Genomic DNA, 14,175 nt, shown 5'->3' with positions numbered 1-14,175 from the left:
TATATAAATAAAGTTTCAAAGGAAAATATAAACTGAAATATCCCAAAGAGATCATAAAAGGAAAAAAGGACCCAGATGTACAAAAATATTCATAGCAGTTCTTTTTATAGTGGCAAAAAACTAGAAATAGGGTGGATGATATCAATTATATATATGAAATCACATAAAATATATTTTCATATTAGTCATATTCAAAAAAATCAAGAAAAATAAAGACAGTAAGAAAATTACACTCCAATTAACATTCATAGTTCATGAATTCTCTCTTTGGAGATAGACTATTTTTTATCATGAGTTCTTTGGAATCATTTTAGATCATTGTACTGATCAAAATCATCAAATCTTTCAGTTGATCATCAATACAAATATTTCTATTGTGCACAATGATCTCTCAGCACTGTGTTCTTTGCATCAGTTGACATGGGTCTTCCCTTGTTTTTCTAAACTACCTGTCTCCTCATTTCCCACTAGGATATTAATATACTATTAATGGAACTATGAACTCAGTCAATCATTTTGGAGAACAATTATGGAATTATGGCCAAGGAGTTATAAAACTGTGACCCAACAACAGCACTATTAGGTCTATTTCCCAAGGTGATCAGAAAAAAGAAAAGTAAGGAACGTATATATTCTCAAATATTTATAGCAACTCTCTTTGTGACAGCATTGTGGGGATATCCATCAATTGGGAAATGACTAAACAAGTTTGGATACATGATTGCAGTGGAATCTGTAAGAAATTAGTAGATTGATTAGAAAAACATGGAAAAACGTGCATGAAAGAGTGAAATGAGCAAAACTAAGATAAAAATGTATATAGTGACAGCATTATTGTTTGAAAAATAACTGTAAGAACTAGGCTATTCTAAGTAATATAAATATTCAAATCAATTACAAAATGCTTATGAAGATGTTATGCATTTCCAGAGACAAAACTGGAAACAGAAGCATGCATAATATAGTTTCACATGTCACCATTTTCATACTCACAGAAGAGCTTCTATTTATCTACGTAAAATGTACACATAGATATATGTATGTAAGTCCAAGGAAACATAAGTGTGTGCATGGATATATGTGTGTATATATGTGTTATATAAATATAAATATGCATGAATGCATATGTGTTTTGATCTATTGCTCTTTCTCTCTTCCCACCCAAACACACATAAAGATATGTGTGCGAGTCATATGGTCACAAAACATCACCATTTAAAACATCTAGAGACAGACAGATGATAGATAGAGGGTGTGTATGGTGTGTGTGAGAGAGAAAATGAGAGAGAGGAAAGGGAGAGGGAGAGGGAGAGGGAGAAGGAGAGGGAGAGGGAGAGGGAGAAGGAGAGGGAGAGGGAGAGGGAGAAGAAGAGGGAGAGGGAGAGGGAGAGGGAGAGGGAGAGGGAGAGGGAGAGGGAGAGGGAGAGGGAGAGGGAGAGGGAGAGGTAGGGAGGGAGGAGAGAGAGGGAGGGAGGGAGGGAGGAGAGAGGGAGAGGGGGAGGGAGGGAGGGAGGGAGGAGAGAGAGAGAGAGAGAGAGAGAGAGAGGGAGGGAGGGAGGGAGGGAGGGAGGAGAGAGAGAGAGAGAGAGAGAGAGAGAGAGAGAGAGAGAGAGAGAGAGAGAGAGAGAGGTAGCCTTCTTTACTGCACAATGAGGAGTTAAGGAAGAAGACACTGGGAATTAAAATTCAGGAAAAAATAAATTAAATTTTAAAAGAGTACTGCCTCACAGGCATATGCCACAACTTGTTCAGTCATTTCCCTATTGATGGGCATACCCTCAATTTCCAATTGTTTGCTACCACCAAAAAATTAATTTCTATAAATATTTTTGTACAAATAGATCCTTTTCCTTTTCCTTTTATATATTTGGGATATAGACCTAGTATTGATATTACTGATTCAAAGGTAATGTAGAGTTTTTTAGCCTTGTGGGTATAGTTCAATTATTCTCCAAAATAGCTACTTCTATACAATTCCACCAATAATTTATTAGTGTACCTATTTTCCCTTATCCCCTCCAACATCTATCATTTCTTTGAGGTGTGAGGTAGTATCTCAGATCTACATTTCTTCAGTCAATATATTTTATGGCATTTTATATGCTTTTTGATAGTTTTGACTTCTCTTTCTGAAAACTGTATCCTCTAACCACTTACTGATTGAAGAAATTATTTTATTTTATTATATTAATTAAATTTTTCTATACCCAGTATATATTTGAGAAATGAGCCCTTTTCAAAACAACTTACTATATATATATATATATATATATATATATATATATATATATATATATATATTTTTTTTTTTTTTACTCCAATGGCTTTAGTATGTTTTATCAAAATATAGTTTCCCTGATCATCTCTACTAATTAAGCCTATTTTTACTTTTGCTTTATCTAAGGTCATAATTGCTACCCCTGTCTTTTTTGTTTCAGCTAAAACATAGTAGATTCTCTTTTAATTCTTTTATTTTAACTCTGTCTTTATGGTTTTTTTGACTGAATAGTATTTTTTCACTTACATGTAAAGATATTTTTCATCATTCACTTTTATAAAATTTTAAGTTCCAAACCTTTCTGATTTTCTCCCTTCTCTCCCCTCTCCCTAAGATAGCAAGTAATCTGATATAGGTTATACTTGCACAATTATATTAATTGTATTTCCACATTAGTCTTATTGTGAAAGAAAAATCAGAACAAGGGAGGAAAAATGAGAAAGAAAAAAAACAAAGAAAAGTGAAAACAGCTTCAATCTAAATTCAGACTCTAATAGTTCTTTCTCTGGATGTGGATACCATTTCCATCTTAAATCTTTTTAAATTGTCTTGGATATTTGCATTGCTTAGAAAAGCTAAGTCTATCAAACTTGATTCCCAAAAAATATTGCTACTGCTGCATACAATGTTTTCCTAGTTCTGTTCAATTCATCAGCATCATTCCATGTATTTTCAGTTTTTCTGAAGTCAATCAGTTTATCATTTTTAATAGAATTGTTTTACATCATATTCTTATGTCACAATTTGTTCAGCCAGTCTCCATGTGATGGACAATTACTTAATTTTCAATTCTTTGCCACCAAAAATAGCTATTATTCATACTTTTATGCATGGTTATTTTCCCTTTTTATGATCTCTTCAGGACACAGAACTAGTAGTGGTATTGCTGGATCAAACTGTATGCACATTTTTAGCCCTTTGGATATAGTTCAAAATTACTCTCCAGAATAAATGCATCAGTTCAGGATTCCACCAACAATGTATTAACATTACAATTTTTCTTATGTGTGCATTTCTACTTCAAGTATGTCTCTTCCAAGCAACATATTATTGGATTCCAGTTCTTAAACCATTCTTCCTGCTTCCATTTTAAGGGTAAACTTATTCTATTAACATTCACATTTATAATTACTATATATTATTTCCTTCTATTCTATTTTCTTGTTTCTTCCTTTCTATTTTTATCTTGTTCCTCCAAAAATATTTATCTGGTTTGTAACAACTGCTTTCCTTAATCTGCTCCTTCCTTTTATCATACTCCCTCTTTCTCTTATTCCCTTTCCCACCTATTTCCCTAATGGGTATGTTACATTTCTATAACAAGGGATGTGTGTATGTGTGTAAATGTGTGTGTGTTTTTGTGTGTGTATATATGTGTGTGTGTATATATATATGTATATATATATACATACATATAGATAGATATAGATAGATATAGATATATACGTATACTTTTTTTCTTCCCATGTTGAACAAATTTTAATGAGAGTGAGGTTCAAGCACCATGTACCATCACCCATTTTCATCTCCATTGTAAAAGCTCTTCATTGAATGCCATTTTCATGAGGTAATCTTCCTCAATGTAACACTCCCTTATTCTCCCAGAGCATCTCTCTTTTTCATGATTTCCTTGTTTTTTAGATCATTTCCATATAAGAAAATCATATCCATGCCTTCTATGTAAACTCTTTTAACAGCCATAATAATAGTAAAATACTTAGGAGCTATACATATATATGATCTTCATATAAAAGAATGTAAACTGTTTAACTTTATTGACATATTTATAATTAGTCTTGCATATTTAAATTGTAATTTTTCTTTTGCACCTTGTGCTTAAATGTCATATTTCCATTTCATTCTGGTCTTTTCATCAAGAATGCTTTAAAACTCTCTATCTCATTAAAGATCTACTTTTTTCCTTCTGAAGAATAATACTCAAGTTTTAAAAAAGCTTTTTATTTTTATAACATATGCAAAGAAAGTTTTTGACATTGACCCTCGCAAAGCCTTGTGCTTCAAATTTTTTCTCCCTCCATTCCACCCACCCTCTCCCTTAGACAGCAAGTAATCCAATATATGTTAAATATGTGCAAATTTATTTTATACATAGTTTCCACAATTATCATGCTGCACAAGAAAAATAAGATCAAAAAGGGGGAAAAAAAGCAAGCAAAGAACAAAAAAATAAATAAATAAAATACTATCTTGTGATCTGCACTGAGCCCCATAGTCAGATGGGTCAGATGGCCTTTGGAACTAGCCTGAATCATCTTACTGTTGAAATCAGACACATTCATCAGAATTGATAGAATATAATATTGTGGCTGTGTACAATGTTCTCTTGGTTCTACTCACTTCACTTAGCACCAGTTCATATCTCTCCAGGCCTTTCTGAAATTATCCTGCTGACTGCTTCTTATAGAACAACAATATTAAATAACATTCATATACCATAATTTATTCAGCCATTCTCCAACTGATGGGCATCAACTTAGTTTTCAGTATCCAATCACTACAAAAAGGGCTGCTACAAATGTTTGAGCACATGTAGATTCTTTTCATTTTGTATGATCTTTTTTTTTTTTTAAATACAGGCCTAGTAGAGACACTGCTGGATCAAAAGGTATACACAATTTGATAGTCCTTTGGACATAGAACCATATTGTTCTCCACAATGGTTGGATCAGGTAATGACACCAACAACAATGTATTAGTGTCCCAGTTTTTGCACATCCCCTCTAACATTTATCATTTCTTTCCATCTTTGCCTATCTGAGAGGCATATAGTGGTACCTCAGAGTTGCCTAAAGTTATATTTCTCTGACCAATAATGATTTAGAACATTTTATCATGTGACCAGAAAAGGTTTCAATTTGAAGAAATTTAAAATGTGTTTCTTGTAAGCAACACATATTGTTGGATTCTGGCTTTTAATCCAGTTGCTATCTGCTTCCATTTTAGGAGAGAGCTCATCTCATTCACATTCACAGATAAAAATGACTAATTCTGTATTTTCCCATTACCTTATAATTTCCCCAAGTTATATTATTGTTTCCCCCTTTCCCTCCTCATCAATATTTTGCTTCTGACCACCACCTCCCTCATTCTGTCCTTCCCTTTTACAGCCTCTCTTCCTTTCTTATTCCTTTCCCTTTCTACCTATTATCCTTTCTTTTACCTTCTCCTTTCCCTTTTCCTTTTTCCTCCTACTTCCCTATGAGATAAATTTCTGTATTAAACTAAATATGTCTGATGTTCTCTCTTTGAGTCAAATCCAATAAATTTAAGGTTTGCACAATACTCATGTCCCTACCTTTCTCTCAACTGTAACAGATCTTTTTTGCTGCTTCATGTGATGTAATTTACCTCATTTTTCTCCCCTTCCTCTTCTTCCAGTACAATCCCTTTTCCACCTGTAGCTTCTTTTTTATATCATCACAGTAAAGTGAAAGTATACATATACTCTCTAAGTATTATTTTTGTTTATTAACTTTTAAATCTTAATAACTTTGTGGACCATACTATTCATAAGAGTTTTCTTGACAATGATACTGAAGTGTTTTGTTATTTCTTTTCCCACTTGACTAAGGCAATAGTTAAATGACTTGCTCAGCATCACACTGCTAGTAAGTGTCTGAGACTAGATTTAAAGTCAGGTCTCCAGATACAGCACTTAGCCAGTTAGACATTACAGAACTTAGGAACACTTTTATATTCTTCAACACTTATACTTAGAGAGAAAAAAAAACTGAAAAATTGGGGCATGCAACTTAAGAAATCACAACTAGAAAAATACAATATGAAAACCTACAATTAAATGCACGCAGAAATTCTGAACATCAAAGAAAAGATTTAAAAATTTTACATAAAAAACAGCCAACTGATAAATGAAATTGGGAATTTGTTTTATCCAAAAAAAAGCAATAAAATAAATAATTGGTTAAGATGACTTTTAAATTTGACACAAATATGGTTTTAATCCTAAAGCAGAGAGAGAAAAATCAGAGAAAAATACTATAGATCAATTTCACAAATGAATTTCAACCAAAAAAATTTAAGTAAAATATTAACAAGCAAATTACAACAATGCATCACAAAGATCATATGAGAAGGTGGTATTTATACCAGAAATACAGGACTGGAACATTTTGTCTTTGTTGTTGAGTCATTTCAGTCATCTCTAACTTTTCGCAAACCCATCAATTTAAACATAAAAAATGGTTAACATAAATAAATAAATAAATTAGAGAAGCAAGGTGAAAATTATCTTCAGATCTATGAATTAAGGAAAAACTCATGATTAAATAAAACATAAAAAGAGTCACAGGAGGTTCAAAAAAAATTTAATTACATTAAATTGAAAAGTTTTTTCACAAACAAAAGCAATACAATTGAACCTAGAAAGAAAGCATGACACTGAGGGAAATTATAGCAAATATCTCTGATAAAAATCTCATTTCTTAAATATATATGGAACTCAGCCAAAGTTAGAAAAATAAGATCCACTTTCCAAATGATAAATGGTCAAAGGATATAAATAGATGGTTTTCAGAAGAAAAAAATCAAAGTTATAAATTGCCATTTTTAAAATGCTCTAAAATGTTTTTAAAATGTAAATTAAAACATCTTTCAGATACTATTTCATGCCTACCAGATTGGCTAACAAGAAAAATGACAAATGTTGAAAGACATTTGAAAAATTAGGTACACTTCTAGAGAACAATTTGTAACTATACCCAAAGGGTCATAAACTCTGCATATCCTTTGACCCAGCAATACTCCTATACCTCAAAGAGATCAAAGAAAAAGAAAAAAATATGTATCAAAATATTTATAGCTCATTTTTGTGGAGACAAAGAATTAGAATCCCAGGGGATGCCCATCAAGTGGGAGATAGCTAAACAAATTGTTGTATTATAAATTGTGGTATATGATTGTAATGGAAGACAATTCTACTATAGGAAATGAAAAGTAAGATAATTTCAAAAATTGTAGCTTGTGTCATTCTCTTTTTTTTCTTCTCTTCTCCTTCCTTCTTCACTCCCTTGGTTCCTTCTTTCCTTTCTTTCTACTTTCCTCTTTGTACTCATTTATTGTTATTATCCATATTTATTTACTACATATTCTAAAATTTTAATATAATGCAAAATATCAATAGAACTTTGGGACATGCTTATTATGTATTCACAAACATTTAAAAAACACAAAAAAGAAATTATTGATGTAAATAGTAGAAAAAAGCATCATTACTGTCACTGAGAATGTACAAAAATATGCTGAATAGCTAATTCCCTTAACCTGTGATTAGAATGTGTACATGTGTATGTACATCTTACCCATAGTTACATATGTATATCTATATGTGTAGATATAAATAGATATAAACATGCACATATATATATATATATATATATGCACACCTACAAATCCATACTTATATATGTGTTTGTTCATGCATACACACACATACCCTTTCAGTAATACATCTATTGAATAAAAGTAGATATGGTTATATTTGCTTTATTTAACAATTTTCCTTGTTTTGATAGCAAAGGAGCTATATAAGAAATTAATGACATGGATGTAGCATAGAACTTGATAGAAAAGGACAAGTTGACAATTTTATGATTAGAACAAGGACTAGTTACATATGTTTCTTTGCTCTCATGATATATAGTAGTTACTATCACTATAATAATTTCAAATTCCAAATCTCCTTGATTTTCATCACAAACTTGATAAAAGAAAAAGATGAAAAATCAGTATTTTAATGTTTTTTATACTGTGTGAAAAATAATAGTATGCCAAACTACTTTGACCCTGAGAACATCCTTTATTTTGAGTGTTTCACAATTCCTTGAAAGATTGTCAGGTCTTTATCGGGGAGATCCTCCAAACAAACTAGCACATTATTAAAGTTGCAGCAGCACAGTAACTCATGGAATGTATGAGTGATTAAAAGTCATGCAATTGTGACAAGGACCATAAGGAGAGCTGAAAGTGAAGTAATATATCTTTTGATAAAAAAGAAAATACTGAAACTGGAATGATTTAACCCATTTTCATTTTAAATCTGATTTTTCAACTATAATCCAAGGGACCTTGAATGTTGGTGGATTTGAGGAAAATGTAATTACAAATGTATAACTCAATCAAATTTTCAAGGGAGGGGGGATTTATTGATAGTTGATGTATATGACAAAGACGTTTATGTGCTAATCTTAAATATCTGTATATATAAAGGTATATATGCACACATTTCTCTTTGTCTTTCTCTTTCTCTCTCATTTATACATACATTGTTTCTATGTCACTCTTCCTAGCTCTCTCTGGCTCTCTTATTGTCGTTCTGTTACACTTTATCTCTTTATCTCAGTGGGTCTTTCTCCTCTACCATAGTAAATTCATAGTCTACTACAGAAAATGTATTTTTATTGTAGAGTATGTAAGGGTTAGAGTTTTACCACATATGTTAGAGAGAATCAAAGCATAAGATTTTTGTCTTCTCACTATATCATATATCTAAAGGAAATAATTACATCAATGTTTCAAAGATCTGTGATTTTTCCCATGATGATGTTTCCTTTACTGATGCAGAACACAACTTCTCCATGCTTTAATAGATGGCCTGCATGAGTTGCTGTGGTTAAACACATTGATCACCTAGTAGCCAATTAATGTAACAAAATGCTCTGGCACAAGCTAGGCAGTAATTTCTACATTTACATGTGGCTATAGATTGTAATTTCAATTAACTAGCTATTTGCAGGACCCATGAACTAACAGGCATTATAAGATCATCTTTTCCGTTTATTCAATTTTTCTTTATAAACATAGATTGATTTTGTTTCCTGGATGTCTAAAAAGTTGGGGTAATTTAGTTGGTAATTGTTTTATAAAAGTTTTTTGATGGTTTTCTCAAAGTTGTCCATGAAAGGGGAATATTGTCCCCGGCAACACAGAGACCCAATTCTGTATAATTCCCTGATAATATAAGAAAACTACATATTAGTGAATGAACAAAGTATAAAACAGAAAAATCTCAGCAAATGTATAATCATATATCCAAGCAGGTTGTTCTTTTCAATTTATCTTCACATTTCTAGATATTTAGGCTATTTAAGACTATCAGAAAATATCAAAATCACAAAGCAACCTAAAATTCACTGAAAAGGAATACTTAAATATCACTTGTTCTATATAGCAGGCATGTAGAAAGTTCAGGATAGCAGTTTATATTCATCCTCATGGTGCAAACTTCCATTAAACAAATGGTCCCTTTCCAGTTAATTGAGTTGTAAACAATTAAAAATCTATATTAAAGATTTTGATATTAGCAAACTTTCCATACAAATAAAGTCAGATCTAACCTCTTGGAAAAATATCAAGTACTCATCAATCAAATAATAAAAATGACAATACTACCTAAATAAATCTACTTATTCAGTGTCATACCAATTAAGCTCCCAAGAAATTACTTCACAGAGCTAGAAAAAATAATAATAAAATTCATCTGGGAGAACAAAAGGTCAAGAATTTCAAGGAAATTAATGAAAAAAAATGCAAATAAAGCTGGCCTAGCTGTGCCAGACCTAGAACTATATTATAAAGCAGCAGTCATCAAAACCATTTGGTAGCGGCTAAAAAATAAAGTATTTGATCAGTGGAGTAGGTTAGGTTCACAGGACAAAATAGTCAATAACTATAATAATCTACTGTTTGAAAAACCCAAAGACCCCAGTTTTGGGGATAAGAATTCACCCATCAGTTGAATAGCATTGACAAAACCTGCTGGGAAAACTGGAAACTAGTATGGCAGAAACTAGGCATTGACTCACACCTAACACCTAAATAAGAAGCTAAGGTCAAAATGATTCATGATTTAGATATAAAGAGTGATATTATAAGCAAATTAGAAGAACATTGGATAGTTTACCTCTCAGATCTGTGGAGGAGGAAGGAATTTGTGACCAAAGAAGAACTAGAGATCATTACTGAACACAAAATAGATCACTTTGATTATACTAAGTTAAAAAAGATTTTGTACAAACAAAACTACTGCAGACAAGATTAAAAGGGAAGTAATAAACTGGGAAAAATTTTTTTTACATTTAAGGTTTCTAATAAAGGCCTCATTTCTAAAATATATAGAGAATGGAATAAAATTTATAAGAATTCAAGCTATTCTCCAATTGATAAATGATGAAAGTGTACGAATAATTTTCAAATGAAATTGAAGCTATTTCTAATCATATGAGAAGGTGCTCTAAATCACTATTAATCAGAGAAATGAAAATTAAGACAATTCTGAAATATCCCTACACACCTCTTGGATTGGCTAAAATAACAGGAAAAGATAATGACAACTGTTGGAGGGAATGTGGGAAACCTGGAATATAATACTTTGTTGGTGAAATTGTGAACTGATTCTTGAGAGCAATTTGCAACTATGCCCAAAGGGTTATCAAACTGTGCATACCCTTTGACTCAGCAATGTTTCTACTGGGCTTGTATCCCAAAGAGATCTTAAAGGAAGGAAAAGGATTCCCATGTGAAAAAACATTTGAGATAGCCCTTTTTGTAGTGGCTAGAAACTGGAAACTTAGTAGATGCCCATCAGTTGAATAGCATGTGAATAAGTTATGGTATATGAATGTTATGGGAATATTATGTAAGAAACAATTAGCAGATCATTTCAGAGAGGCTGGAGAGACTTATATGAATTGATGCTAAGTGAAGTGAGCAGAACTAGGAGATCATTGTACATGGCAACAACAATATTATAGGATGATCAATTCTGATGGATCTTCAACAATAAGATGATTCAGGCCAGTTCCAAAGATCTTGTGATGATGAGAGCCATTTACACCCAGAGAGAGGACTGTGGGAACTGTCCCTTAGCATTTCACTTTTTGTGATTTACTTGAATTTTATTTTCTCTCTCTCTCTCTCTCTCTCTCTCTCTCTCTCTCTCTCTCTCTCTCTCTCTTTTTACTTTTTGATCTTATTTGTCTTGAGCAGCAAAATAATTGTATAAATATGTTATGCCTACTTTTAATTTAAAAAAGAAAAAATTCTGACTGAATTTCAGTCCAGGTTAGGAAGTATTTTGTTTCATTTTCTATTTTAATCTCTTTGATTTATTTTTCTTATTGTAATACTAGCATTTATAGTACCTTAAATAATAATGGTGATAGTGGATAGCCTTGTTGATATCTTATGATATATATAATCTTATTGGGAAGGCTTCTAACTCACCCCTGTTACAGATAATGTTTGATCTTGGTTTTAAATGGATACTGCTTATTTTAAGAAAGGTTCCCTTGTTTCTATACTCTCCAGTGTTTTTGTTATTTAGTTATTTTTTTTTAAATTAGGGATGGGTATTTTCTTTTGTCAAAAGCCTTTTCTGTATCTATTAATATAATCATATAATTTTTATTATTTTTGTTAATGATGTGGTCAACTCATAATTTTCTTAATATTGATGCAACTCTGCATTCCTGGTATAAAACCACCCAATTATAGTGTGTGATAGTGATGATATATCGTCATCTCCTTGCCAGTATTTTGTTCAGATTTGGGGGGGGGTGGGGGGGAGTGGAAGGGGGATAATCCTCTTTAGAAAAATTGGCCTATTGTTTTCTTTCTCTGTTTTTCCTCTTCCAGCATTAGGCATCAAAATTTTATTTGCATAATAAAATGAATTTGGATGGTTTCCTTTTTAACTATTATTTTTAAATAGTTAAAATAGCATTATAGTTAGTTGTTATTTAAATATTTGGTATAGTCCATCTGAAGTTAGGGACAATTTATTTTAAAGAACACATTTATGGTTTATTTAATTTTTTTCTAAGATAGGGTTTTTAATATTCCACTTCCTGAAGATGGCGGCGTGGAGGCAGACAGCTGCTTGAGCTCCTCGTTTTCTCTCAGAACTTACTTCATGACAAGCCTCTGACTTAATGCTTGACCCAGAAAGAAATCCACAAATTATCACCAAGAGAAGACATCCTTGAGAGTCGCCAGAAAAGGTCTGTGTTTGTTCAGGGGAGGGTCAATCAGACTGGGCGCAGACTGAGGGCAGACAGCCAGAGCAAGACAGGCAGCTCACACAGCTCAGACCAGAGGGGGAGGGGTGTGATCTCTGCAGTTTCTGCGAAAGGGCTTTTGCCCAGTGTGGATGCTCCGTCTTGGCAGCAAGCCAGGAGCAGCAGAGAGGGTGTAAACACCGGAGGTGAAGATTAAAACCCCAGAAAGCCAGCGTCTCTTAGAGCCCGGCCACCCCCAACCCCCACCTGGACTGACTCGGTGCGTTCTCAGAGCCTCAGAGCGCAGACTCAGTACAGTCATTGCTGTTCTGTTAGTGGCTCTCTGCTGCCCTACCCCCAGTCTGTAGAGGAAGCCCATTAATACCATCCAGCCCCATCCCCCGCAAAACAGACCAATTGTTTCTCGTGTCAGTTTGTTTTCTTTGATTCCTACTCTGACAAAATGAACAAAAAATTCAAAAGGGCTCTAACCATTGACAGCTTCTGTGTGGAGAGGGAGCAGACTTCAAATGCTGAGGAGACTAGGAACAGAATGTCCCCAGATGTATCCCCTGGGAGGGATATAAGCTGCTCCTCAATACAAAAGAACCTCATAAAGGAAATCAAAAAGGCTCTCACAAGAGAGCTGGAAGAGAAATGGGAAAAGGAAAGGGAAGCTTGGCAAGAGAGCCTGGAGAAGTCATCACATGCATTCAAAGAAAGAATGGATAAAGAAATCAAATCATTGAGAAACAAGATTAGTGAGCTGGAAAAGGTAAACAACTCCAAGGAAAACAGGATTAGTGAGCTGGAAAAGGTAAACAACTCCAAGGAAAACAGGATTAGAGAGCTGGAAAAAGAAATCAGCTCTCTAAAAAATAAAATGGATAAAATGGAAAAAAATTCCATAGAAGATAAAAACTCAATTGGACAATTACAAAGAGATATAAAAAAAGTGAGTGAAGAAAATACATCATTGAAAATTAGACTGGAACAAGTAGAAATGAATGACTCAAGGAGAAACCAAGAGGGAGTCAAGCAAAACCAGAGAAATGAAACAATTGAAAAGACTGTCAAGTACCTTACCAGAAAGACAACAGACCTGGAAAACAGATCCAGGAGAGACAATTTGAGAATAATCGGACTCCCTGAAAAATGGGAGGAAAAAAAGAGCTTGGACACCATTTTCGAGGAAATTATCAAAGAGAACTGCCCAAACGTTTTGGAAACAGAGGGTAAAATAGACATTGAGAAAATTCATCGATCACCTACTGAAAGGGACCCTAAAATCAAAACGCCAAGAAATATAGTGGCCAAGTTCAAGAACCATCAGACAAAGGAAAAGATATTGGAAGCTGCTAGAAAAAAACAATTCAGATATGGAGGATCCACAATAAGGATAACACAGGATCTAGCAGCGTCCACATTAAAAGAACGCAGGGCCTGGAACATGATATTCCGAAAGGCTAAGGAACTTGGTATGCAGCCAAGAATAACTTACCCAGCAAGAATGAGCATCGTTTTCCAGGGAAGAAGATGGACATTTAACGAAATAAATGAATTCCATCTATTTTTGATGAAAAAACCAGACCTACATAAGAGGTTTGATCTTCAAATACAGAACTCAAGAGACTTCTAAAAAAGGTAAAAAGAAATCTTGAGAACTATACTTCTGTCAAAAAAATATGTAAAGAACATATGTACAATTTGTCTTAGAAACTAGAGGTGGAAAGGAGATTATATCATAAAAAAGTATAAAGTGGTGGTACTACATCTCATGAAGAGGCAAAGGTAACCTATTATATCTGAGAGAAAGAAAGGAGGGAGATGAACATAGCGTGTATCAATAGACATATTCGATTT

General features: G+C 33.1%; 1 protein-coding gene across 4 annotated transcripts in view; it reads right to left on the bottom strand.

Moving 5' to 3' along the window:
* The window catches only part of HNF4G (hepatocyte nuclear factor 4 gamma), a 173,795-nt gene that overhangs the window by 86,665 nt on the left and 72,955 nt on the right, over positions 1–14,175 (bottom strand). The window lies entirely within an intron of this gene.

Source organism: Sminthopsis crassicaudata, chromosome 1 (genome assembly GCF_048593235.1).
Source record: "Sminthopsis crassicaudata isolate SCR6 chromosome 1, ASM4859323v1, whole genome shotgun sequence".
Taxonomy (NCBI): Eukaryota; Metazoa; Chordata; class Mammalia; order Dasyuromorphia; family Dasyuridae; genus Sminthopsis; species Sminthopsis crassicaudata.
Note: the sequence above shows the minus strand (reverse complement) of the source record. Positions and strands in the feature narration are given on the sequence as shown.